At 37.6% G+C, this 26548-nt stretch overlaps 1 pseudogene; it reads left to right on the plus strand.

Annotated features, from left to right (window-relative positions):
* Nucleotides 1-1046: 1046 nt before the first annotated feature.
* LOC113185735 (PRELI domain containing protein 3B-like) lies at nucleotides 1047-26491 on the plus strand (annotated as a pseudogene).
* The last annotated feature ends 57 nt before the right edge of the window (nucleotides 26492-26548 follow it).

The raw sequence follows: 26548 nt of genomic DNA on the forward strand, positions 1-26548 counted from the left end.
AACATTATTAAGTGTTTCTCAAGGAAATAAAGACTGGTAGTTCTTTGGTCAATATAATTTATGTTTAATCAATTGCATAACTTACTTTAAATAGATAACTGCAAGATTCTTGGGAATTTCATTTTCCATTGTGCATTCGTGAATATCCATTTACTATGAATTAAGTGAATTAAACTTACTATCTAGGGGAAGACTTTTTATATTTATTTTTTATGTTTTGGGTGGACACAATATCTTTATTTTACATTTATATGGTGCTGAGGATCGAACCCAGTGCCTCATGCATGCTAGGCAAGCACTCTACTACTGAGCCACCATCCCAGTCCCTGGGAAGCCTTTTTTGAAAGAGTTACTTGAGAGAATGGTTTAATTCATTTAACAAGTATTTATTAGACAACTACTATGTGCACACATTGCAAGCTCCTGAGATTCTGTGATATATGGGATACACATGGTCCTGGTCCTTGAGGCACTTAAAAAACTCACATGTGAAGCTTATATTTAAAGGTTGATAAATCTCATAAAATACAGGCTGTCCTGAGAACATTTAGGACAAGGTGGCATTTAGTAAGATGTACTTTGGGAAAGCCTGGTTTAATTGTTTAATGAATAAATGTTATCTTTAGGTGAACAATCACAAATTGTTTCTAATTTACTATGAACATGACATTGCCCTAGTGATATTTAAAAATATAGAGGAATAAGACAGGAACCTTGCTTTTAAAACTTCTCCAGTTGAGGTGACAATCAATAAAAAGAATGACATAAATAATGCAAGCCAGAATAAAATTACACATAAATCTGCATGGCTCCGTTACCCATTAAAATACTATCTATCTTCCAGACAAGTATCATGGTTTCTGGGAAATACTCTCCCAACTCTGAATCCCACTGCACCATGGGGGATTTTTTTTTCTGTACTTACGCCATACTGCCTTAAGGGAAAGTTATTTATGTGTATCTCTGATCTACCAGGCTAAACATTCAAACTTGTGCTATGAACACTGGGTGTTTTCCCCAGAGCACTCAGTCATTTGGGGGAACCAATGGGTAAGATATAATGAGTAAGATACCAAACTTTGTTGCCATATGACTGGCTGAATCCTGTATCTGACATTGAACACCTGTGTGACTTTGGGTGAATCCTTAAAAGTCTTCAACTTCAAATTTCTCATTTGCAGAAGAGAGATCATAATATTCATATCTACAGTAATCATATATTGTTTTAGCAGAGATGATGCATATAAATGACTTAGTGCCTTTTTAGTCAGTACTCTCAGTAATGAGAGATGTTGTTGTTATGACTTAGTTACAGCACAGTGCTCTGCCTTAAGTGTTTGTGTAATATACATATTGGGAGAAAGGGAGCTGGAGTCCAGGCCAGGCCCCAAAGCACATGGTCAATTGCCTCCCTGTCTCTTGCAAGGTCCCAACACAATAAAGATGGAAGAAGTTTGAAAAGATCCCTTGGGTCAGACTAACTACTTACTGTATTGAGGCCAAGGAACAGCAAGATGAAATAAATGATATTGATTAGACATTGATATGGAAATGCTTGGTGATGAGGATGGAAAAACTCAATATTTGGACTGAAATGTTCATATTTAATAGAAGACAAAGGATAAGACTACAAATAAAAGGAATGAAGAAGATAACAGTTTTCAAGAATGATGACCTCACCGATTATGATCAATAGGAACTAGGTGGTGGGTAGGTGCAGTGTCTGACTGAACTGGGAAAGGACATGGTCCACTGGTTGGGACATCTTTGCTCTGGAACGTGGGCCCCACCAGGCCTGTGCACTGAACAGGGGGAATGTGGGCTGACACTCAGGTGTATCTCTGTGCCTTATCATCCACTAGCACTGCCTAGACAGCCCACAGGCCTAAGCACTGTGAAGATCTGAACTTTGGAGCACATCTTTGACCACTAGTGGGAAGTTCTACATCTGCCATGTAGAAATACCCAAACCATATAAACAGGAATGTGGTTAGAGTTGGTGTGCTGGACCGACATATATATATATATATATATATATATATATATATATATCTGGAAAGCTGCAGAGCCACAGATGTCTCAACACAGAGTGGGAACTGCTTTCCATGGTGAAGTCTCTTATTGGTGCAACAAAAAACAAAACATGGGCAAAAATATTCTGTAGTTACCCTGTAAAGAAAACAATGGAACTACAGAACACTAAAGAAAGAAATTAAAGAAGACCTTAGAAGATGGAAAGATCTCCCTTGTTCTTGGATAGGCAGAATTAATATTGCAAAATAATCTCACTGATTATGATCAATAGAAACTAGGTAGTGGGTAGGTGCAGGGTCTGATTCAATGCGATTCTAATCAAAATCCCAGTGACATTCTTCATAGAAATAGAAAAAGCAATCATGAAATTCAGCTGGAAAAATAAGAGAGCCAGAATAGCCAAAGCAATCCTTAGAAGAAAGGTGAAGCGGGAGGCATCAAAACACCAGGCCTTAAACTATACTACAAAGCTGTAGTAACAAAAACAGTGTGATATTGGCACCAAAATAGACCTGTAGGCCCATGGTATAGAATAGAGGACATAGAGACAAACACACATGAATACAGTTATCTCATACTAGACAAAGGTGCCAAAAACATATATTGGAGAAAAGATAACCTCTTCAACAAATGATGCTGAGAAAACTGGAAATCCATATGCAGCAAATGAAATTAAGCCCCTATCACTCACCATGCACAAAACTCAACTCAAAGTGGATCAAGGACCTAGGAATTAGACTAGAGACCCTGAGCCTAAGAGAAGAAAAAAATAGGCCCAAATCTTCATCATGTCAGCTTAGACCCTGACTTCCTTAATAAGACTCCTATAGTGTAAGAAATAAAATCAAGAATCAATAAATGGGATGGATTAAAACTAAAAAGCTTCTTCTCAGCCAAAGAAACAATCAATGAGGTGAATAGAGAGCCTACAGAATGGGAGAAAAATTTTACCACATGCATATCAGAGCACTAATGTCCAGAATATATAAAGAACTCAAAAAACTTAACACCAAAAAAAATAAATAATCCAATAAATAAATAACCCAGAAAATAAATGCATTAAGGAACTGAACAAACATTTCTAAGAAGATATAGAAACGATCAACAAATACATGAAAAAAATGTTCAACATCTCTAGCAATTAGAGAAATGCAAATCAAAACTACTCTAAGATTTCATCTCACTCTAGTCAGAATGGCAATTATCAAGAATACAAGCAACAGGGCCGGACTCAGTGGCTCACACCTGTAATCCCAGCTGCTTAGGAGACTGAGACAGGAGAATTGCGAGTTTAAAGCCAGTCTCAACCAGGATGAGGCACTAAACAACTCAGTGAGACCCTATCTCTGAATAAAATACAAAATAGGGATAGGGATGTGGCTTAGTGGTCGAGTGCCCCTGAGTTCAATCCCTGGTAGAAGAAGGAGGAGGAGGAGGAGGAGGAGGAGGAGGAGGAGGAGGAGGAGGAGGAGGAGGAGGAGACAAGCAACAATAAGTGTTGGTGAGAATGTGAGGGGAAAGGCACACTCTTACTTTGCTAGTGGGACTGCAAATTGGTGTAACTAATCTGGAAAGCAGTATGGAGATTTCTTAGAAGACTTGAAATGGAGCCACCATTTGCCCCAGTTATCCCATTCCTCAGTCTATACTCAAAGGACTTAAAAACAGCATACTACAGTGACAGCCTCAGCAACATTTACAGCAGCACAATTTATAATAGCTAAACTGTGAAACTAACCTAGATGCCCTTCAGTAGATGAATGGATAAAGAAACTGTGAGATATATGATATATATATATATATATATATATATATGAATAAAATCATGGCATTTCCAGATAAATGGATGGAGTTGGAGAATATTATGCTAAATGAAGTAAGCCAATCCCAAAATCCAAAGGCAAAATGTTTTCTCAGGTAAATGGATGCTGATTCCCAATGCCGGGGAGTAGGTAAAGGGTAGGGACACAGGGAGGATGGAGTAACTTTGGACAGGGCAAAGGGGAGGGAGGGAAAGGGAGGGGGCATGGGGATAGGAAAGATGGTGGAATGAGATGGACATAATTACCGTAAGCACATGTAGAAGGTACAAATGGTGTGACTCTACTTTGTGTACAACCAGAGACCTGAAAAATTGTGCTCCACTTACATACTATGAATAGAAATGCATTCTGCTGTCATGTATAACTAATTAGAACAAATAAATAAATAAATTTTAAAAGAAAACAGTGGAACTTAAGTGTACTAATATTTAATTTACCAATGTGGTTTCAATAGATAAGATACTTATATAAAAACTGTATCCTCAGGACCTGGAAAAAAAGCTCTTTTGACCTATGAAGCCATAATCACTGTGAAAAGAGTTAGCCTCAGCAGTTATCTTGGAGGACTGATGATGGGCACAATATCTTCAAATGCTAATAATGGTTGATAAGCAAAGGAATGGATAATGTATAAATTAATTGCCAAGACTGAGGAGCTGATAGCTTCAGCAAGAGGAAGGATAAGAACACCAAAGGCAGCAGTTTTTTGTAGAGAAATCATAATGGATGTTAGTATACAATATCAGGTCATCCAGGTATCTCCAAGTGACAATATCTTTGTTTTGTTACTTTAAAAATACAACTATAATTTAATGAGAATTCTTTTAATAAGCTGGAATAAATCTATGTGACTTTTGATGAAAGCAAAAATATATAAGGCTTCTAAATCAAAGGGATCATCTGAGATTAGTGTAGCTTGAAATAACTATGATTTTTGAGGGTTCCAGTATTTATGTGAAAATTTAATGGTTTTTTAAAAGTACTTGGAAGAAACTGGTATTGATGTTGAGTTTCCTTAGGTGGAATTTTAAAGGTTTCTAGACACTGAAACTCTACCTGGATTTGGACCAACCCCAGAACAAAGCAGAGTCCCCTCCCACAGACACACAATTGCCTCACTGTGGTAAACCAAAGCATCATGCATGAGGGAACTCACTTTGAAAGGAGAAGTGGTTAAAAAAAAAACATTAACCTATATAAATAAACTTGATCTGCCAATCATCACAGAGTTTTGATTTGGCACATAAATGAGTTTCTTGGAGTGGAAATCATCACTAAAAAATATTTGATTCAACAAAAATATTCTTTTATTTTATTAAAGAGTACTGAATTGGCTGGGCACAGTGGGGCATGCCAATAATACACCACCTATTTGGGAGGTTGAGACAGGAGGATCACAAGTTTGATGCCAGCCTGGGCAATTTAGGGAACCCCTGTCTCGAAATAATAAATAAATAAGGCTGTGGATGCAGACCAGTAGTAAAGCATCCTTGGGTTCAATCCCCAGAACCTAAAAAGAAAAAATTTAAAAAAATTTAAGCATACTGTATTGATTTACCAAAGTTTTGTAATAAAATTATTACCTGAAAAAAATAATAACAAAAAAAAGAAAGAAAGAAACTAGGTTGAATGAAGCAGAGTCTAAGAGATCAATAAGTGATATCCATGTTAAATAACAAAGCTGTCAGATCTCAGATCCAAGACTCAGCCCTGTGCTCTTTGTTACACTCTGTGATAATGCATCAAGTAAGCTTGGGCCTAGATAAATGAGGAGCTGGGGGAAATTACAATATCATATTTAGGGATGGTTAGTTGCCATGAGCTGCAATTGCCTAGACCATAATTCCGAAAATGAATTCTTAGGATGGCATGTAGCCTACAATGACCCACCAAATACTTCCTTATGAAATTATAATTTTTCATAAGAATAACCTTGTCACATGGTTATCATGGACCTTATTACTCACATAGGGTATCTTTTTAACAGTAGATCTTGAAGAATTGAATGCATTGTATAAAAAAGAGGTAAGAAAATAGTTAAATACTTCCCCAGGAATCTTTTGGAAGAGAACTCAGATTTCTCTAAAACATTTTAACAAGCTACTTTCAGTCTTGCATTTGCTACATGATTACATATAACAACTGATTACATAATGATAAAATTGACTATTTTAAAAGATCTGTTTTTACCTTCCTGAAATAATAAAACACTTTGATCTTGTTATATGCTAATGACTTTCTCAATCAAGATAGAAAGTTGAAGGTGCAATGTTTGATTTTTTTTTCCTAGTACTATGATTAAAGTCATGGGAACATTTTGTCTATTTCCATTCCCATTCTTCTCCACATTGTGACCTGGGGAAGTTTGTTCTTGAAGACCTTTGTTAGAATTGTACATGTTTTCCCATAGAAATAATGCTAAGAATTAAGATATATACCATATTTGAAATATTACTGGTTCTATATTCCAAGTGTCTAATATACAGGCTAAACCACAAAGTTCAGTCAAAAGTAATATTCCTGGTGTGTTACAAATTAATGTTTAAACACACAATCTGTTCAAAATGTCAGGATTCTATGAACACTTTAAAATCGGGCCATCAATTACATTTAGACAATTCCTGTTAGATGACAAGAGTGTTCGTAGTAGCAAATTTTACACCCAAGGAGGCTCTTACATCACAGATTTCTAAACTCATAGGGAACCAAGGCTAGAATTATCTTCAGAACCACTCAAGCTGCCTCTTCATTTTAAGTAAAGAAACTGAGGCCAAAGAGAACAAAAGAGGTGAAATGATTTGTATACTCCAGAAGTTAAGAGGCAAGCTAGGCCTTGAAACTATTATCAAATTCCATGGATTCTATTTAGTTGATAAAATGCTTTTTATTTATTTATTCTTCATTCATGAATTGAAGAATCATTTACTATGTGCCTCCAGTGTGCAAAATCTTCTAGCTGCTGAGAAAATTCAAAGAGCCAAAACTGATTCTCGCCTTTAATTAATTAAAATCTAATTGGGCATAAAGACAGAGCGTTAGAAAACTAAATTGCTGCACAAGATTTACATAAACATAAAAGTTATGTCAGCATACAGGATTAAATGTGAATTGAATTATTAAAATAATGTGTTACAAATTCAGAAGACAGAGAGGTCAGAGTGGATTTCAGGGGTCAGAGAAACCTTTATAAAAGATAAAATTTAGGTCTACCCACCCATCTGTCCATCCCATGGGTACTTTTGAGTGCCCAATATTCTCCATATACTATGCCAAATTGTAGGAATAGAAGTATGAAAAACATTGTTCATGATCTCCAGATGGGAATGAGAACTAGAAGGGGATGAGGAACATGAGGAAGAGGGTCCGTGTGGCATGCTTAGGAGATGCTAGTATTTTAAATATAATAGAGGTACAAATGGGATTAGGTGAAGCAAAAAAGGCACATTTTTGAGCACAAGATTTAAGGAAGGACTCACATCTAGACTCTGCAAGCACAGAGTTGGCACTTGCCCAGACCTGAGAGAGAGCATCTCCATGAATTTGTACCCTGGATACCTCACTTGCCTCCCTCTAGTCCTGGCCCATTAGCGCTAAGAAGTCATCACCCAAAGTGAAAGGATTGGGCAAAGCACAGGAAAAAAGAAAAAAGGAGTAAAAAAAACCCTGAGTAGGGTATGAATAAAATCTTCCACTAATTCCTAGATTTCCCTGAATAGGTTTTCATATATAGTCTATATTCTTTCCTCATCTGCAAAATGAAAGGTTTAATCTAGACTAGTGCATTTCAGACTGTGACCTGCACAACAATGTGGAATCTTAAGAAAACAACTGAAGAAAGGGCCACTGAGAGGGGAGGGCTGGAGATCCCTTGCCTTGCTTTAACCATGCTAGCCATCTTTTATTGGGTTTTGTTAAGATGATTTTTACACTTACATTTGGAACAAAGTTTTCAATTACTTTTTAAAAATTTATTAGCAAAATCAACTATCAAGTTGATCCTCTAATGTTTTTTACATTTTTCCTTTTTTATGAGGAATCTGGTTTCTGCCAAGGGTGAGAGAGGATAGTTGTAACTATAGTTGACTGGTGGTACTGGAGTAATAGTCAGACATTGATCTCTTGCCAGTCCTGTGGTGAGTGCATAAGGTTGTTCCCACATGAAGTGCTGACTGAGTCCTTTGATTTTAATATTTATTTTTTAGTTATAGGTAGACACAATATATTTTACTTTTATGTGATGCTGAGGATGGAATCCAGTGTCCCACGCATGCAAGTGCTCCACCTCTCAGCCACAACCCCAGCCTGCTGACTGAGTCTTGATGATTTGGGTCGGGAAGAGGAAGGACAGGCTTGATGTCAGTCCAGGGCTTCAACAGGAGTGCATGATCTGAACAGGATGATGCCTTGGAGTTGAAACCCAGAAGTCCTGATGCCATAGAGTTTTTGGCTGTGAAATGACCCTCCTGGTTGTTGTAGAACTGTAGTACTTTCTGGCTGCTCTCCCAATATATCACTTAATTAGTGATGGGTGACAAGGTGACACACAGGAGGTGCTCGTTGAACTATTAGTTCAGATCCTGAGCTAATTTTGTAATTAATAGCTAAATATATTATTTGCTGTATTTTAAGAAGCAAGTTAATGATTTTTAAAGACTCATGAGTCTTTGCAATCATTCTAAAGAAATAATTAGGAGCAAGGGTGCAGTGGGAGAGTGGATAAGCATAAAGTACAGCAGTCTGGCTCCTGTTTGTGAACTGGCACAGTGATTTAAATGGTTATTTAGAATCTGAGTTTTAAAATGTAGCCATCACCCTACTGTGTATAGCAAGAGTGGATAATTTCATGCTCCGAATGACAAGTACAAAGAGTGACTTTTAGTTTAAAGAACACAGGAGACAAGGTTGCTTTGATAATAAACTTTAGCCCTGTACCCAAATTGGAACTGATGTCTTAGAAACTGGATGAAGAGAAACTCCTAAGGGAGTTCTTTAGGGAATGTCTTCTTCAAGTCTGCACTTTAAAGACATTATTTCAGTTAATCCAACAGCTTAAGCTGCTCAGTGTCCATCTTAGAAATTGAGACTCAGAAAGACTAGGTGAATTGCTGGAGTCACAAAGCTCATAATGAGTGGCAGAATTGTTCTTCAAATTCAGTTCTAATTTCAAATAAAGTGCTTTTCAAGTATATCCCAAGGATGTGATGGAAAGAATACCAAGAACACAATTATTTTCAGGGTAGTGCAGTTTGTGAGAACCATAAGTCATAAGAAAACACAAGCTTACTACTATATACCCCAGCACCAATTGTAATGTTGAGTCAATAGACACCAAATGAGAGTTGAGATGAAGAGTTGCAGGTACCACCGCAAACCCATTATAAATATGGGATTTTAATGTACATGTATACTCATCATATGTGCAAGAAGGGAAAGTGTACAGCTTTTGCTGAATAATAGGCATATTCATAAATCTTTGCCCCTGTGGTGGCACATGCCTGTAATCCCAGCTACTGGGGAGGCTGAGGTAGAAGGATAGCAAGTTCAAAGCCAGCCTGGGCAACTTAGTGAAAACTTGAATAAAAATATGATTTAAAAAGGGCTGGGGATGTGGCTCAGTTGTAGAGTGTATATCACAGGCAAGGAGCTGGATTCAACCCTCAGTAGTGGAAAACAAAACAAACAAATCTTTGGCCTTTATTTCAAATCCAGTTTTGCTCATCGATCAAGCAGGCAATGACCTGTTGGGGGTACTTCCATGCCCATGCCTCTCCTGATCCAATAAAGACTCCTCTCCTACAGAGTAAAATCCCTACCAGGCTAGCTGATCATTTCTAGTATGTTTGGATATAAATTCAACAGGAAATTAAAATAAGATTCTTTTTCAGTCTTTAGTTAGGTATTAATCAGAGTACTGAAGCAAGAGCAGGACAACCTCCCCCATGCCACACCAATACTATACATCGACTTACAAAGAAAGGCATTGAGAAGGTGCTCCGTGGCTGGTGAAACCCTCAGCAGAATGAACACTATCCACAGGGTTTAGAAAGTGGGCAGGAATTGAATGAGTGAAGAGATTTCTTTGGAGGGTCCAGAAGGCCTGACTGACCCTTCCTTCTACCTTGGATGACAGCTACAAACTTCTACGAACAAGCTGAAATATGACCACTTCAAGAACTGTGCTCCCTAAATTTGGAAATAGGTGAGTACTCTCCATAAGAAAGCTTAAAGTGATTTTAACAGAAGTCTGAGTCCCATCCAGGAAATTTAGACAGTGAGAGAAAGGGTTAGGCACTTCCCGAAGGAGGCAGGAAGGAGAGCCTTTGTGGCATCACCCCTCAGTCCCGGTGCTTAGAGGAGCAAAGCATATGCATTTGTAAGAGCCAGCGGCTTATCTTGTCTTGGGTCTTGCCCAATAAGGCCACTGCCAGTTCACGGAGGTCATTTGCAGAAAGAAGCAGATTAAACCTCTTGGTTACTCAGGGACTGATGAAAGCATCTCAGATCAAGGGGCCTGCATGAGAGAAGGGTTTCGCAGAGATGTTTTCAGCACTAACTGTCAGCTATAGAGAAAGAGTATGCAGCCATGGAGTCAAGAAATCCCTGGTTACTCACCTAACCCCTCTCTCATTCCACTCCCCTTTGACTCAGTTGGAGTCTGTCATGACAATTTGTCTTGTGAGTATTAAGGTAAATGAGTACAAGAACCATACCTCCTACTGCTGACTTCCTTCCTGGGGCAGGCTGTGGTTGGAGGAGAGGACTCCAGTGTCTTGATAGCTAAATAAGTTAGCCATTCTAGTTACTGAATGGCTTTTTAGCAAAGCTGACTACAGGACTTTATATGGTCCGAGAGTGACCAGGAAAGATAATGCCTGCTTACAATATCATTCAGATGGCAAAGCATAATTTTCAAAGGAAAAAAAAATTAACCCTCATATAAGCACAGAATAAACATGTGTCAACATTTATTTAACTGATCAATGAAAGAACCAGAAGGATGTTAATGCAGTCTCAATAGCATTTGACAAGGTGAATATTTATAGGAATTGATGAAGGTAGGATGTTGGAAGACTGAGAAATTAGAAGCCAAACTGGCTAAAGTCTTACCAAGCAATAAAACCATAACTTTGGGTTATTTCTTTTTTCTATCAGACATAAATCACTTGCAACATTATAAAGTGTGAGCCCTCATTAGTGATAATGAACCGGCATGTTCTCCTAGAAATGAGGTCTCTTTGGGTGGGCCTCTGAGACAGTCCAAGATGACATTGTAGAAGACACAGCCATCCTCTTGCCTCACTAAAAACTGAGTTAGAATCTTATTCTAATTTCCTTTACATTTACAAATTAAATTTACTAGAAATAAACAACTATTTTGGTTGGGATTTTAGACTCTGTAGAGGGGGAGAGTTTTTGCTTTTGGTACCGGGCCATCAAACCCAGGGTCAGTGCATGCTAAGGGCATGCTCTACCACTGAGTTACACTCCCAGCTCCAAGGAAAGCTCTTATCCTGTCAACTTTGTTTTCAATTCTTTTAATGATTTTTCTTAACAAGGATCAGGGAAATTAGCCCTCCTCTGCTCCCAATTGATTTTAAAGAGCTGGTGAGACAAAAGTGTTGCATTTTGATCATGATGCATGGCCTATGGTTGCTCAACACATTAGATACCTATTTTCAGGTCTGCAAAGGTGCTTATGGCTTCCTCTCCTGACCAGGATTGCAGAGATGTGATGATTTAGTTCACCAGCAGAGTGCAGGACCCAGGGCCAGCGTGAAGCAGTCAGGACAGGATTATTTCAGTTTGAGGAAAGAAGAGCTGACTCAAGGAATGAATAACCAGGAAACCAAGGAGGGCAAGAGTCCAGGAAAGCTGATCTCTAGAGGTGGTGTTTAGGGATGATTTCTGGGGACAGAGATGGGGCTACAGTTAAGAAGGAGGTGTGAAGGGCCAACGTGGCTTACCACATGTTTTGTTTCTGGCATTCTCCAAAAACAAGGATAGTATTTGCTTGTTTTTAACTGTACTCTATGTTCAGCTTCTGTATTTTTCCAAGTAACCTAAGAACTTTTCCTCAAAAATAAAAACAGGGGCTCGGTCTGCACAATCACATCATGAATGCATATTTAGTTTAATCTAGTCATAGACAAGAAACTTTAACAAAACACACCAGTGTATTGAAGTTATTGTTCTTTGTAATTTAAGATAGTCAAGTGTTTTGCAACAATTCAGAATTATGTTTTGGTCCTCAGCACCCATAGAACACACATACCAATGATTCCTCTACAGAGTGTTCTAACATTATGTAAATTTTTGTGGTGTCCAATTCAAAGGAACACAGTGGTTATTTAAGAGAGCGAGGTTATCTTCCTTGGACAAACATAGTTTTGTTTTTCCTAACAATAAGATAACAAATGAGAGCCAAGAGCCGGAGGTGCCCTTATGCCTCTTTCATTTTTGTAGAAAATCAGCCTTCCACTACAATTTTTGCTGACTGTCACAGGTCCTGGCCTTTCCTTGAACAACGGTGGTGAGGAGTTAGCTGTTGCTATGATGGGCTGCCATCCTCGTAATCTAACCCTGGAACCAGGCAGCTGACTGAGCTGTAGAGTCTTTCTCACTGGCCCGCAAGCTAAAACAAACAAACAAGTAGATGTATGTTTTCAAAGAAAAGTGCTTCTGCTCAGAAAATTGTGTGACAGCAACTGGAGAAACAGAAAACTAAAGGGAGGGAACACACACACACATACACACACACACACATACACACACACACACACACACACACACACACACACACATGGACAGAACTCTTCCAGAAAAGAGTGAGGTGGCATGTCTAACACAGAAGAAAACATTAAAAAAATAAAATAAAATAAAGCCTCATCCTTTTTTTTTTCCTCCTCTTAAATTGTGGGAAAAGAATCCATCTTGTTTGATAAATTGAAAATTTAAAAGAATTTGTAAAAGGAAGAGCAACAGACAGCACTAATTGTAATCTGGAAGGGAAATTCCTCAAAATAATAATTAAAGGGCTCCTTGAAAATCTATTTATGTGTGTTAGTATACTTGTTTTAAAAAATCAATAAATCTTGGCAACCATGTTGGTGTTTTAAAAATTCCCTAGTTTTCCACAGCATGTTCAATGAAGACTAGAAACTTAAGGATGGTAAATCAAGTCCTAAAGTTAATAATTACTCTGATGTTTTCATTGGTAGGAATTGATTTGGTAAATAATATCCTTAGTATTGTATGTTTGCCAAGTACTGATCTTGCACTGAAAATCAGAACAGTTTTTTAAAGGTTAAAAACAAAAATAAATATTCTGATTTTCAGTTATATATATGAATATAAAAAATTAGGGATAATTGATAGACATATATATATATCAATTATATATATATCCATATATATATATATATATATATATATATCCCCATATATCTATACAGACAGTCCCCAACTTACCACATCATAAGAGTGATGTGTATTCAGTAGAAACTATATGTTAAAATTTGAATTTCAATGTTTTCCCCAGCCTAGTGCTATGCATTATTTTCTCGAAAGCTGCAGCTCCAGGCAGCAGCACAATCACAAAGGGAAAATCCCCGTGGGGTACAGAGTATTGTGTTGCTGGACTATGATGTTTGAGAGGTGAAGTGTTATTACATGCATTCTTGTCTTACAGTATTTTCAGGATCAGTGGGTTCATCGGGACACAACGTCATCCTAAGTTGAGGGGCATCTGTATGCCTTTAGTGTGAAAACATTTTTACTTTTATTTTAATCTTTCTAATAAACAAGTGAAATCACACTGGAGCCTCTAGGAGGGAGCCATGGACCGCTTCTCCCACTCTCTCTAAGTTCTGGCAAGGACAACATCAGGACTCAAGTTCTTACCAGGATTTAACTCAAACCCCCATGCTTTCCTTCTCTAAGTCTCCTTCCTAGAAAACACCTTTCATAGAGTGGGGGAAATCAACTCCTTTGTTTAAAAGACTTTTCTGAGTAATTGGGACTGGGGTAGAAAGAAAAGGCAGTGCAAACTGTTCTTCTGAAATGTGGAACCAGGAGTGCTACAGCTTCCATGTGTCTATGTATTGGAAACTCCATCCCCAATGTGGAGGTGTCGGGAGGTGAGACCTGGTAGATACATGTAAGTCCTGAGTAGATTCACGCTGTTACCAGTAGTGGGTTTGCTATCTCAGTAGTGGGTCCTTATGAAAAACAAGTTGGGTCTACCATCTATCTTTCCTGTCAGGTGACACCTTTCAACTATGCTATGAGGTGGCAAGAAGAGCACTCAACAAAAAGGACCTCACCACATGAAGTCCTTCAGTCTTGGACTTTTCCAGACTTTGGAGCTGTGAGAATTTTTTTTCTTTATAAAAATTACCTAGTCTGTTATAATCTGTTATTAACAGCAGAAGACAGACTAAGACAATCTCTTAGTAAAAATGATGGCTAGCATTATTAAATATCTACTATGTGTCAGGCACACTGTAAGCACTTTATATTTTTTTGTTTTACAGTCTTTCAGTGAGGGAAAATGCTGAATTATTTTACAAAGTTCTAGTGTCTTATTCTGATGAGCTTTTGGAGGAACCTCAAAAGCTACTATTTTTTATGGTAGGTGCACCACCAATAGCGCATGGGGGTCCTGATTCACCGTATTCTCATCAACACTTGCTATTTTATGGTTTTTTAATTGCCATCCTAATGGCTGGTGACGTGGTATCTCAAGAGTTCTGATTTAAATTCCCTTAGTGACTAGTGATGTTAACCATCTCTTCATGGGGCTTGTTGACCTTTCCCATATTTTCTTGGTGTCTATTTAAGTCCTTTCTCCATTTTTAAATAGGGTAGTTTGTTTTTCTGTTGTTTTCAATTCTTGATGGATAATAATCACATAACAGATACATGACTTACAAATATTTTCTCCCATACTGTGGTTACCCTCTTTACTCTTTTAATAGTGGCTATTAATATACAAGGTGTCTTAATTTTTTTAAAGGTCCAGTTTGTTTAGTTTTTCTTTTTTTTCCTGTAGCTTTTATGTCATGTCCAAGAAATCACCACCAAGTCCAGTGTCATGAAGTTTTGCCCTGTATTTTATTCTAAGAATGCCTTATTCTAAGTTTTATTTCTTACTTTTAGGTCATGGATCCATTTTGAGTCAATTTTTTAAAAAATATTTTTTAGTGTTGCTGGACCTTTATTTTATTCGTTTATTTATATGCGGTGCTGAGAATTGAACCCAGTGCTTCATACATGTGAGGCAAGCACTCTACCACTGAGCCACAACCCCAGGCCTTTGAGTCAATTTTTAAATAATGGTATTAGGTGAGAGTCCAAGTTCACTTTGTATATGGATATTCAGTTTTTAAGCATCATTTGTTAAAAACAACCTGCCCTTTCTCCACTGAATGGTGTTGGCACACTTGTTGAAAATCATTTTTCAACTCTATTCCACTGGTCTATATGATTGTCTTATGCCAATACACCACCGTTTTGCTTACTGTAGCTTGGTAGCAAATTTTAAAATCAGGAATTTTAAAAAAAATCCATTACATTCAAATTTAGGACACAGTTGTCTTATCCAGATGTATGAAATTAAACATTTTCAGCATGTAGAAGCACCTGGTCTGTATACTGAAACAGAATGAATTTGTCCCACCTGCCACATACACAATTAAGAACAAAATTCCTCCTGCTGAGAAAGAAAGTTAACTCTGCACCCTGACAGGTGACGAAGAGGCTGAAAGGGAAGATCACCCCCCTGCCAACACAGGGTAACTAAATCTGCATGTATGTATTTTCCTGCCTGTTGTCCCATGTTCACCCTCTTCAGGCCAACTAAATCTACATATGTGTTGTCAACTGGCTTTTGTTTCTATAAATTGTCACTATTTCTGTGGACCAATCTAGCTGTCTCTCTCCAATTTAATCAAGCTGCATAGGTTCATTTTTACCTTTTATCATTTTTGTCTATTTCTTAAATGGGTGGGCAGCTGAGATCGAGGAGGGTCCCTGGGTGACGCTGCCAGTACTGAGAACATTTATGTTAATTTGGGTAAACTCCTGGACACCAACATTATGGATACTGACCTAGGTTTATAAACCTTTTACTCCAACTTCTTTTATTTCTAAAAAAGCACTTCTAAATTTTTCAAATTTGGCTTTTAAGTGACACACTTATTATTGCTGTCTCCTTTTTGCCATAATCATTTTTTACTCACTTTCTCAACCATTACATATAGTATATGATAAATACTACAGATGCAAGGAGGAAAAAAGATAGTCAATTCATTTGTATGGCAGGAATCAGACAGTGGCAACACAATATGATGTTCTGTAATCATGGATACGGTTATGTAAAAGTTCTAAGGAAGATCGTAACTGCTGAAAGGATGTGGGAGATATGAAATAATCAGAGTTAGCCACCGGATGTGTGGAGAGGGATAGAAGGAAGGGCTTCCGGCATCTTAGGCAAAGGAAAGCAGCATGTTCAAACAAGGGAGTCAGGGCCAAGGACATCAGAGAGTACGAATAGCAAGTAATTGATAAGGCTGACACAGAGAGTTGTTGGAACAGAGGAAGGGTTAACCTGTGACTAGCAAGGTCATGTGTCACCATCTATCAAGGCTCATACAAAGCATTTAATCAACTGGCCAGTTAGAGTATAAAACTGGGAAGGAAGGAACATCACCAGGTGCTGTGTGGTGACAGCTCCTTTTAGCTTTGCTTGAAAGACAGCTCCACCCAAACACCAGCAAGTCTGCCATAGAAGTCTGAGATCGGGAGGAGCTGAGCCAACTCAGTAATTTAACTGTGGAACAGACTGGGGTAGAGAGACTTGCAAGGCATTTGGAAGGCAGATTCAACAAAACCGGTTGACAGATTGGGTAGGAGAATCTGAGAAAGGGGGAGGGATGGAAGAGGCCTCCCATATTTCTGGATTGGGTAGGAGGATGTTGATGTCATCAGCTGAGACTATAGTATCAGGAGGAGGAGCAGAAGCATCCAGAAGAGATAATGAATTCTATTTATGACATGTTCAATTTGAGGTGGCTGTGGGATATGCAAGATGAGAATGTGGAGTTAGATTAAAACCCTTTGAGGCAATTAAACTAAAAATATTACAAAACCATACAATGAAGGAAGCTGTGGGGACCCATTTGGCCCTCCAGACTTGGAATAAAAATAATTTTAAGATGAAGACATTTGATTTTTTTTTTCCAGTAATGGGGGGGGGTGTTAAACCCAGGGATGTTCTACCACTAAGCTGTATATCCAACCCTATTTCAAGACAGGCTTTTCCTAAATGACCCAGGCTGACCTCTAACTTACAATTCTCCTGCCTCTACCTCCTAAATTGCTGGGATTACAGGTGTACACCACCACACCTTACAGGCATTTGATATTAAACACTGTAAGAAAAAAAATCTTCTCAGAGCTTCTCATAAATGACTATAAGCAACTTCTGGGAAATGAGGGTGATGATGGGGTTCAGGGCATGCTACCCCAAAGCATGGCACCTTGGCATTTGAGGAAACAGCAGAAACAGGAAGGCCTCTATCTGACCCTCTCTTATCCTTCTCCCTGAAGAGGTCATTCTCTGAATGACATCCCAGAGATATCTTTCTAGTACCCAGAGGAAAGGGATATCCTCATCTCTAGAGACAGCAGGACACAGAGAAAAATATGAACAACAGGCCTTGTTAAAGTGCCCTAGGTTTACTTCCATGAGCTCATACTCCTTTATCTAATCATACCTCTCCACACTGTGCTGTTGTGCCTCAGACTGAGCATAAAAACACACGTTTCCCTGATTCTGTGGTGCTTCATTTCATACATGTAAATGTATGAATAAGACTTTATGTATGTCTTTTGTTATAAAGGCCCCAACCACGAATCAGCAATAGGTAGGGAAAGAAATTTCTTCTCTCTTCCATTACCAAAGCCCCCCTACAAAGGAGGAAGTATGTCTTGACACACCCTATCACTAGGTTCATGGCTGAGACCCCTATAACAAAAGACAGGTTAATAAGGAAAAAAAAAGCATACAATGTTACCTAATTGTTTTTCTGTTGTTTGTTTTTGTTTTTGTTGTTTTACAACATGGGAGGAGCCTTCGTAAGGAAATGAAGACCTGAGCAAAGGAATAAACCTGTGTATTTTTTATGGCACATTTGATTCTTTTTAAAAAGTAGGTATCAATGAAGAAATAGAATTGGATTAAAAAATTAATTTCCAATGATAATAAACAAATAAACAAAGCAAGACCTTCTTGTTCAGATTCTTCTCTGTGTTTCCCTGTTGTCAGAAATAAGGATGTTCTTTTCTTCCCAGGTATAGGAAGGGTCTCTTTTGAATGAGGGTCTTCTGTCCTGCTTCATGGAAGGTCAGAAAATCCTTCCTCTCTTTTATGACCTTCTTCAGGGGAGAAGGACAGTTGGAAGGCTAGTGTGACCTTCTTGATTATTTTCTCAAATGCCAAGGTGACATGCCTTGATGTAGCTTGTTCTGAACGCCCTCATTTCTCTAAGGGGGGGTTTCATGGCCATAAAGAAAACAGAACACTCATATCTGAGTAAACATTACTATAATTTTTAAATTTTTTCCATTTGTTCTTTTAAAAATATGTTTTATAAAGAAACCTATTTGTCCTTCCCATAGACTTTTCTCCTCATCCCTTTTCCTTATTAAGTATATGAGCCTAAATTCCAACTAGCCTTTTGAGTTACTCATCCCTGAGTGTTTGTGCATGCATGAACATTGCACGTATAAACTAATTCTTTCTTTCTTTTTTTTTTTTTTTTTTACTAATTTGTCTTTGATCAGTTTAATTTGTGGACCTCCATCAGAAGAACATGATAGCAAAGGGAAAACTGTTCCTTCTGAATCTAAGCCTTTGTCCCCAAACAGCAGGAAAATGGAAGTGGAGACCTGAATGGAATTTACAGGAAAGTTCAGAATCAAGGGCTAATAAATAGCATTGGTACTTTTCCAAGATTTTATTAGCATAAATTTTGACCAATAGTGTTGGGCCCAAGAGCTATGTAAACTACTATACTAGTACATTAAGGCAGTAACCTACTATTGGGTCCCCTCTCACCCTATATGAGTTCTGTCTCTTTTATTCTCACTTGAAAAAAATCCCAGTCCTTTCACCCTTGCCTTCTGTTATTGTCCATGGATTTCATTCTTCACATTTGTGGGATAAAAACCCAGAAAGAAATTGGTGGTGATCTGCTGGCATCTGCAGCAACACTAAAGGGCACAGCCCACCATTAAAATCTGCAACACACCCCTCAATAGTAGTGGCGAAGAATCCAACCACTCAGAGCTGACACGTCGTCAGGCATCTCCTCCTGTGATTAGCTGCTAACACGTAAACAGGCTTTCTCAACTGCAGAGGTCTACAGCTTTCATAGACCCCCACCCAGGAGCAGAAGTGGAGAAGTAAATTTTGTTTCAAACTCCAGTTTCACTTCCCTGCAAAGACCAAGAACGCTTTGGTTATTCTAATAGTGGCCATGTTGGTACCTTTGAAAAAATGACCAAGAATGTAGGTACTTAAACATTTTATTCATATCTAATATATATATAGCTATGATATATATATTGCTATGACATATATGAATTTATTATAAATGCAAATGTATATAAATGCATTTATACAAATGTATGTATATATTTATTTATTTATTTTTATTTTTCCTGTTCCTGCTTCGAATATGACAGAAATATATGCATAGACATATATTGGGTAATCCAGTCCTGAGAGATGATCAGGAGGCAGTAGTCAATTGTACTTCCTTCTCTACAGCTTCCCATATGCTGAAGAATTCTCATATCTGCCCATAGCAAATATACTCAGGGTTCTGCACTAACAGCCTATGGAAATCAAACAAAAAGGGTAGGTTCATACATTTCTGAATAGAAACAGCTCATGAATCTCATTCAGCTTGTTCTGTATCCATTTAGAGTAGAACATATGGGTCACTGGTTGTTTTCTTATTTGACATATTCCCTGCACCTTCATGTCTTCCTGCCCAATAAGTAAAAAGTACAAGTTTCCAATGTGTCAATATTTCTCAAATGTTTGTATCAGAACCACCTGGAGGACTGACAAAGCTAAATTGTTGGATCCTACTCCAGGGGTTCTGAGTCAGTAGGTCTGAGAGAGGGAATTCACTTTTTTAAGTGAATCTTGGTGAGGGGTGATCTTGGTGAGGGGGCAGGTGATCTCAAAGAGGGGGGGGGCTCGTGAGTGGATGGGTAGGGGGCACCACAATCTGACATTCCAATTTTCTGAAGCCAAAGCAATTAGAAAAGAATTGAGACAATTACCCAGTTGTGACAAGAAATTAATTTTTTAATTTACAAAAGTAGGCACATGGCAGAAGTCGATAAAAGTAGGATATGTTCATTATAGACGTCATATTGGGAGGGGCATCCTACTTTTGAATAAAAGAAGAGATTATTTGCTGTGACACTCAATTTTATTTTGGTTTTGGAAAGATGACCCTAAAAATATTTACAGACAAGCATAAGAAATCTAATTTGATTCAAAATACAACTGATGACAAAAAGGACAAAGCAGCCAATTTTGCACTTCAACACCTCCTAGCTTGCTGTCATATGTACTGTTTATAGATGGATACTGATCCCTTGAGAGAATAAAGAGTAATTTGGGTTTAAGGTCTTAGTGAAGGAGCTATCTTTAGATGCTTAATTTCTGAATTTTTGTGAATCACATGCACTTCTCTGAACAAACACTGACTTTCCTATTCAAGGAACAACCTGCATTTGTTACTTTAGTAAAGCCACCATCTTGGAAAAATAATTCTGATACAATGATTTTCATATGGCAGCAGAACAGAAGTGATAGGTCGTATTTTAAAAGGGAAGTTGGTAAGGCAAAAGCTTGGAAACATGTTGGTAACATTATAATCTTCTTTTTTAAAGACATTTTTTTTTCAGCTGAAGAGAATTTGGAATTTCCATATTACTTTAGCACAACCCAGGCAGCAGCTACCAACTTAGAAACAAGTTCTACCTAAACCTCACTGGCAAGTAGTTGGTCTAGAATTTGGAACAATTTCTAAATGACATGATTGCACTTACAACATCTAAGGTAGCTAATGGGTTGTTTTGTTTCCAGATCCATTAAATTGGAAAAAAAAAAAACTTGCAAATTCTTCAAGATAACTGAAGTACCAGATCTTTGCTTAGAAATGGTAGGAAACAATATTTTGTAAGGTTGACTTTCTGTAAAGAAAGCACATGATTGTTTCATTACTAAACGGAAATACTACTTATTTCTCTCTCTCTCTCTCTCTCTCTCTCTCTCTCTCTCTCTCTCTCTCTCTGTGCTGGGGATTAAACTCCGGACCTTGTGCACACACTCTACCAACTGAGCCATATCCCCAGCCCCTGGAAATACTACTTATTTCTATAAAATAATTAACACTATGGCGTAATTACTAGCTGTGTGGTCTGGGGAAAATCATTTATACACCTCCCAACTTCCGTTTCCTCAAGAGTAAACTGGTATGTAGGTGAAGAGCATTAGAAATAATGTTTGCTTTGTGCCTCTGGTTGAGAGCACTGGGAGCCATGTATGTAAGCTCACCCTCCCGCATAATGCAGGGTGTTGTCATGATGCTTATCTATTTAATCACCCCTTCTGTACCTAGAGTACTATGAATGTACATGCTGTTCTAACTTATTATCAAAATAATTCTACAATGTAAATATTGTTTTTTTTATTATTAAAAGTGAAGAATATAAAAAGGAAATGTTTAATATTTTAATATTAAAAACTAGTCCCTACAAAAGAAAACAGATTTAACTAGAGAAGGGTATTTAACTAGAGAAGGGTATTTAACTAGAGCAGGCCAACATCAGTTATAACATTTATAACTACCAACTCACATATTCATACAGCCACCCTATAAAAATATTTTTTGTTTCATAGTCTGAGAAAAAGCCCATTTCAGAGTCTAAAGTAGATAGTATAGTACAAGGAATTATGTGAAAGAGATTCTGATTCATACATTCCCACATCAGTTACAAAGCTGTGATTCCTGTCTCTCGGACAATGTAGGATAGGAGAGGATAGTCCATAGAAGGTGGGCAATAAGAAGTCATGGGAAAGTCAGGTGTAACCTATTGATTGAAGGGACCACCTATTCCTAAACCAAGTGTTTATAATCTAAGGAATGTTTGCATTCATGAGTGTGTATTTTGCTGACACTTTATAACCTTACTAAATATTTGATATACATAAAACTCTTGTTTTATAAGAAAACTGACACTTATAAATAAACAATATTGTTTTCTTTGGAGAAATAAGTAGCCAATCCCTTTCAATAAAACAGGGATTTCCAGATAATACATTACTTCATACTAAACCAGAATTCAAACTATTTCTGAAGCAAAAACAAGTTAATATTACCCTGGTTTATGATCTATATCAGGTCACTAGATTCATATAAAGGAGATTTAGTATCCTTATTATTTCTAATCTGAATATTAACTGAAATTGATGAAGCCTTTTAGCAGATCTCAAGTGGTGAAAGTTATGCTTATAGATAGAACAGATCTTAAAGGATAAAGCTAGCAAGGTCTTAAGAAAAATCGAGAGCATGCTGGGGTTACAGCTTCATGACAGAGCTTTTGTCTAGCACACATGTGGCCCTTGGATTCAAGACCCAACTCCATTAAAGAAAGGAGTAGAGTATCAAAATAACAGATTTGATCAAGTTAAAGAGATTTTAGCTTTTCCCTTACCTGAATGACATCCTGCCTCCCTTCCCAGGGTTTGGCTATGTTGCCCAGAACTTCTGGGCTCAAGAGGTATGCCTGCCTCAGCCTCCTGAGTAGCTGAGACTACAGGCATGCACCAGCACACCTAGTTATTGGGATTTTTTAAAAATAATTAATTTATCATCTGAACTCTATTACTTTCAGGGTTATGATAGGTGCTAGAAATACAAACATGGACAAGAATATTCTTACCTTGTAGGATTTCTACTGGGAAGACATGTAAACTCTAATTACAACACAGGAAGGTTAGCACCATAAAAGAAGCATGAATCTAGAGCTTTGGAAGGGATGATTTCTGGAAAGGCATCTGTTATATTTCCTCTGGACTGATTTTCATGTGAGCTTTCCCTTTCTTCTTGAAACAAATAAAATGCCTCTGATGTGTATGTGTTTAATTTTTCTTCCTTTTATTCTCTTCACCAATCTTCCCCCCAATGATAACATCCAAACCAAGAAATTAATATTGGCACTACATTTCAGTTCTTGTTTCCATGGTCCCCGATCTGTGACAGTTCCAGTCTTTCCCTGCCTTTTAGAATCTTGACACTTTTAAACACACTGAGTCAGATATTTTTTAGAACATCCTCAGATGAGATTTGACTAATTTTTTAATGAATATACTGAGATTATGACTCTTTGAGTTCATCATGTCAGGGATAGAGGATGTTAGTTAATATGTGTCACCTTAACCTCTGCTTGGTTAAACTGTAAACTTCTGAATGAGGTATCTCCAATTATATGTAGGTGTGTTGTATAAACATTTAACACAGCACATGCTCTGTTATCCATTATGTCTAGGATAAGATTAGAATATCCCTTTTAAGCTTTTGTTGTAGAACCATTGCTTTTTTTTTTTTTTTTTTTTTTTTTGTACAAGGGAATGAATCCAGGGGCACTTAAACACTAACCACTTATATCAGCCCTTCCCCCACCTTTTTTTTTTGTACTGTGTGTAATATCTTCTTTTTTATTTGTTCTAATTAGTTATACGTGACAGTAGAATGCATTTTGACACATCGTACACAAATGGAGCACAACTTCTCATTCCTCTGGCTGTACATGATTAGAATCACATCAGTAGTGCAATCATACATGCATATAGAGTAATAATGTTCGTCTCATTCCACCATCTTTTCCACCCTACATCCCCTTCCCTCCCCTCATTCCCCTTGCCCAATCCAAAGTTCCTCTATTCTTCCCAAGCGCCACCCCAACCCCCATTACAGATCAGCATCCGCTTATCAAAGAAAACATTCAGCCTTTGGTTTTGTGGGTTTGGCTTATTTTGCTTAGCATAATATTCCCCAGCTCTATCCATTTACCTGCAAATGCCATCGTTTTATTCTTCTTTAAAGCTGAGTAATATTCCATTGTGTATATATATCACATTTTCTTTATCCATTATGGAGATTCCTCAGAAAACTTGGAATGTAACCACCATTTGACCCAGCTATCCTATTCCTCTCTTTATACCCAAAAGGACTTAAAAACAGCATACTACAGGGAGACAGCCACATCAATGTTTACAGCAGCTCATTTCACAATAGCTAAACTATGGAACCAACATGATCCCCAGCCTTTTTATATTTTATTTATATACTTTTTTATATTTTATATCAAGTTGCTCAGGACCTCACTAAGTTGCTGAGACTGGCTTTGAACTTGTGATCCTCCTGCCTCAGCCTCCTAAACTGCTGGCATTACAGGTGTGAGCCACCATGCCGGGTGAACAATTGCCTTTTAACATTGTGTTTTGTATATTTTGGTAACTAAATTTTATTGAGTTGAATTTAACATGGTCTTCCCTTCATTTCACTTAATAGAAAAGTTTTAGTATTGACATTAAGTAGGATTTTTTTAAAATTCTGATCTGTGATTTTCAATTTAAAAGTAGTACCTGATAATGGTATATTATAAATAGATAAAATCCAATGATACAGAGCCATAAAGACAAAAGTAAGACTAACAATTTCCACAGGCTTCCACTAATTATTAATTATTTAATCATTTGGCATAATTAAATTTGATAATATTAGCAAGATTTGTGAACCAATGTTTTCCAAGAAGTTGTCTTTCTGCTTTTCCATAACCTAATTTTTTCCTATCACAGAAAAGTGTTGATTTGTCATTTAGCTTTGCACAGCAAACTTTGTCCTGCAAACAGAAATACTAACTTTCTTTAGACTATTTCTGTAATAAGAGATGGAAATATGGTTTCTGATTTCAATGAGTGGTAGCCATCCTTCTTAGAGGGATACCTGAGAATAAGTGACTTTCACACCTATTACAAGTATAATTTCTGGAAAGATCTGTGTTACTGGATTCAAATGATGCGGTGATCAGGAATTGAGAGACCCTTGAAGTGCTACACACTATATATGTGGCCCAGTCAGTCCTGTCACCCCCCCCCCCCCAATCCCTCATTCAACTTGTGAGTTTGAATACTTAAATATTCATTTTGGAAATACTTACATATAGACCTTGGATGCTTTTCATAACAACATAATCTCATTGCTTGACTCGTAATACTATAGCTTTGTTTATTAAATGATTTTATGCCATCAATAAGACTGCACCATTTAAAATCCTGCCCCCATTTTAACAGAGGGAAAAGGGAATCAAGATAAAGTTACATTTCTGCCTTATGAGAGCATTAAAAGAACACAGTAATGGCATTTCACTAACCATTTGAAATACTGCCATCTTTTTCATAATTATTTGGTGTATAGTTGAACTGGAATACCTACTCATGAAAAAGTCAACAAAGAAAACACAAAGGAAGAATGAGAAAGAGGAGGAGATCAGTGCGGTTTGCCCAGGCCTCCCATAACAGTAAGAATTCTGATTCCTCTTCTGGGAATTGGCCTCTTCTCTAACACCTGGGCCACTCACTGAGAAGAATGAAGGTCTGTATTCCCTCCCCAACTCCAAGGGAGCTGTTCAGTGCATAACTGCACAAGTAACACAGAGTCCTGGCAAATTAAACGGTAGGTAAACATAGGAACAGGATATGGAATAAGTAAACATGAACAGGATACTAGTATTAACAATGCAAAAATTCCAACAACAACAACAACAAAAATTAAGGCCAATATTTAACAAATGTTATCCTTGATGAAGCACATTCACTATTTCACCCTCATTTTTCTGTTTAGTTTTAATATAAAATTACCAAAAATATTTTACCATTGCAAGAACCTAATCATTTTTAACTTTAGCATTTGAGTTGTTGCATTGTTTCTTTAGCTTTACACGTGCTCTTTGATAATTCTGTTGGAATGTTTTTTAAAAAGAAAATAAAATACAGCTACAGTAAGTAGCTCCATAGTAAACAGAATCAGCTTTGAAAAGATAACGTCTGTTGCTACGTTGGGGAAAAATACTCATACAAATTTGTTAAACAACTGAGTACGTGTTAAAACAGTGCTTGTTTCTGATTTCTTAGAGATCTTTTGTTTTCTTCACTGTTGAGCTTATTCTAGGTTCGAAACAGGTTTGCTCCTCAGAAATGATGCATGAGATGGTAATGAAAGAAAAACAAAAGTAATTCTACAAAGCGTGGGGGTGGGGGGGGACGCTTTTAATGATTTCTGTGCAATCGGTGTGGGGTTCAGTCTCTTCTACCATGTGGTTCTTCTCATTTCCATCGCAGGACTTGGAGCGGTCCCGGTCATGATTGTACCTGTCTCCTTTTTCCTCTCCAGATCCCGAAGTTTTCCTTTCCGGAGGGCAAAGGCAGTCTTGCTCCTGGAGTGGATGCCTCAGCTGGCTTCGCCCCAATGCCGCGAGCCACGTGACAACCCCTAACACCTGTACTGCCACCGGCTCACAGCGCCCCCAACCCCTCCGCCAGG

This window comes from Urocitellus parryii, chromosome 5 (assembly GCF_045843805.1).
Source record: "Urocitellus parryii isolate mUroPar1 chromosome 5, mUroPar1.hap1, whole genome shotgun sequence".
NCBI lineage: Eukaryota > Metazoa > Chordata > Mammalia > Rodentia > Sciuridae > Urocitellus > Urocitellus parryii.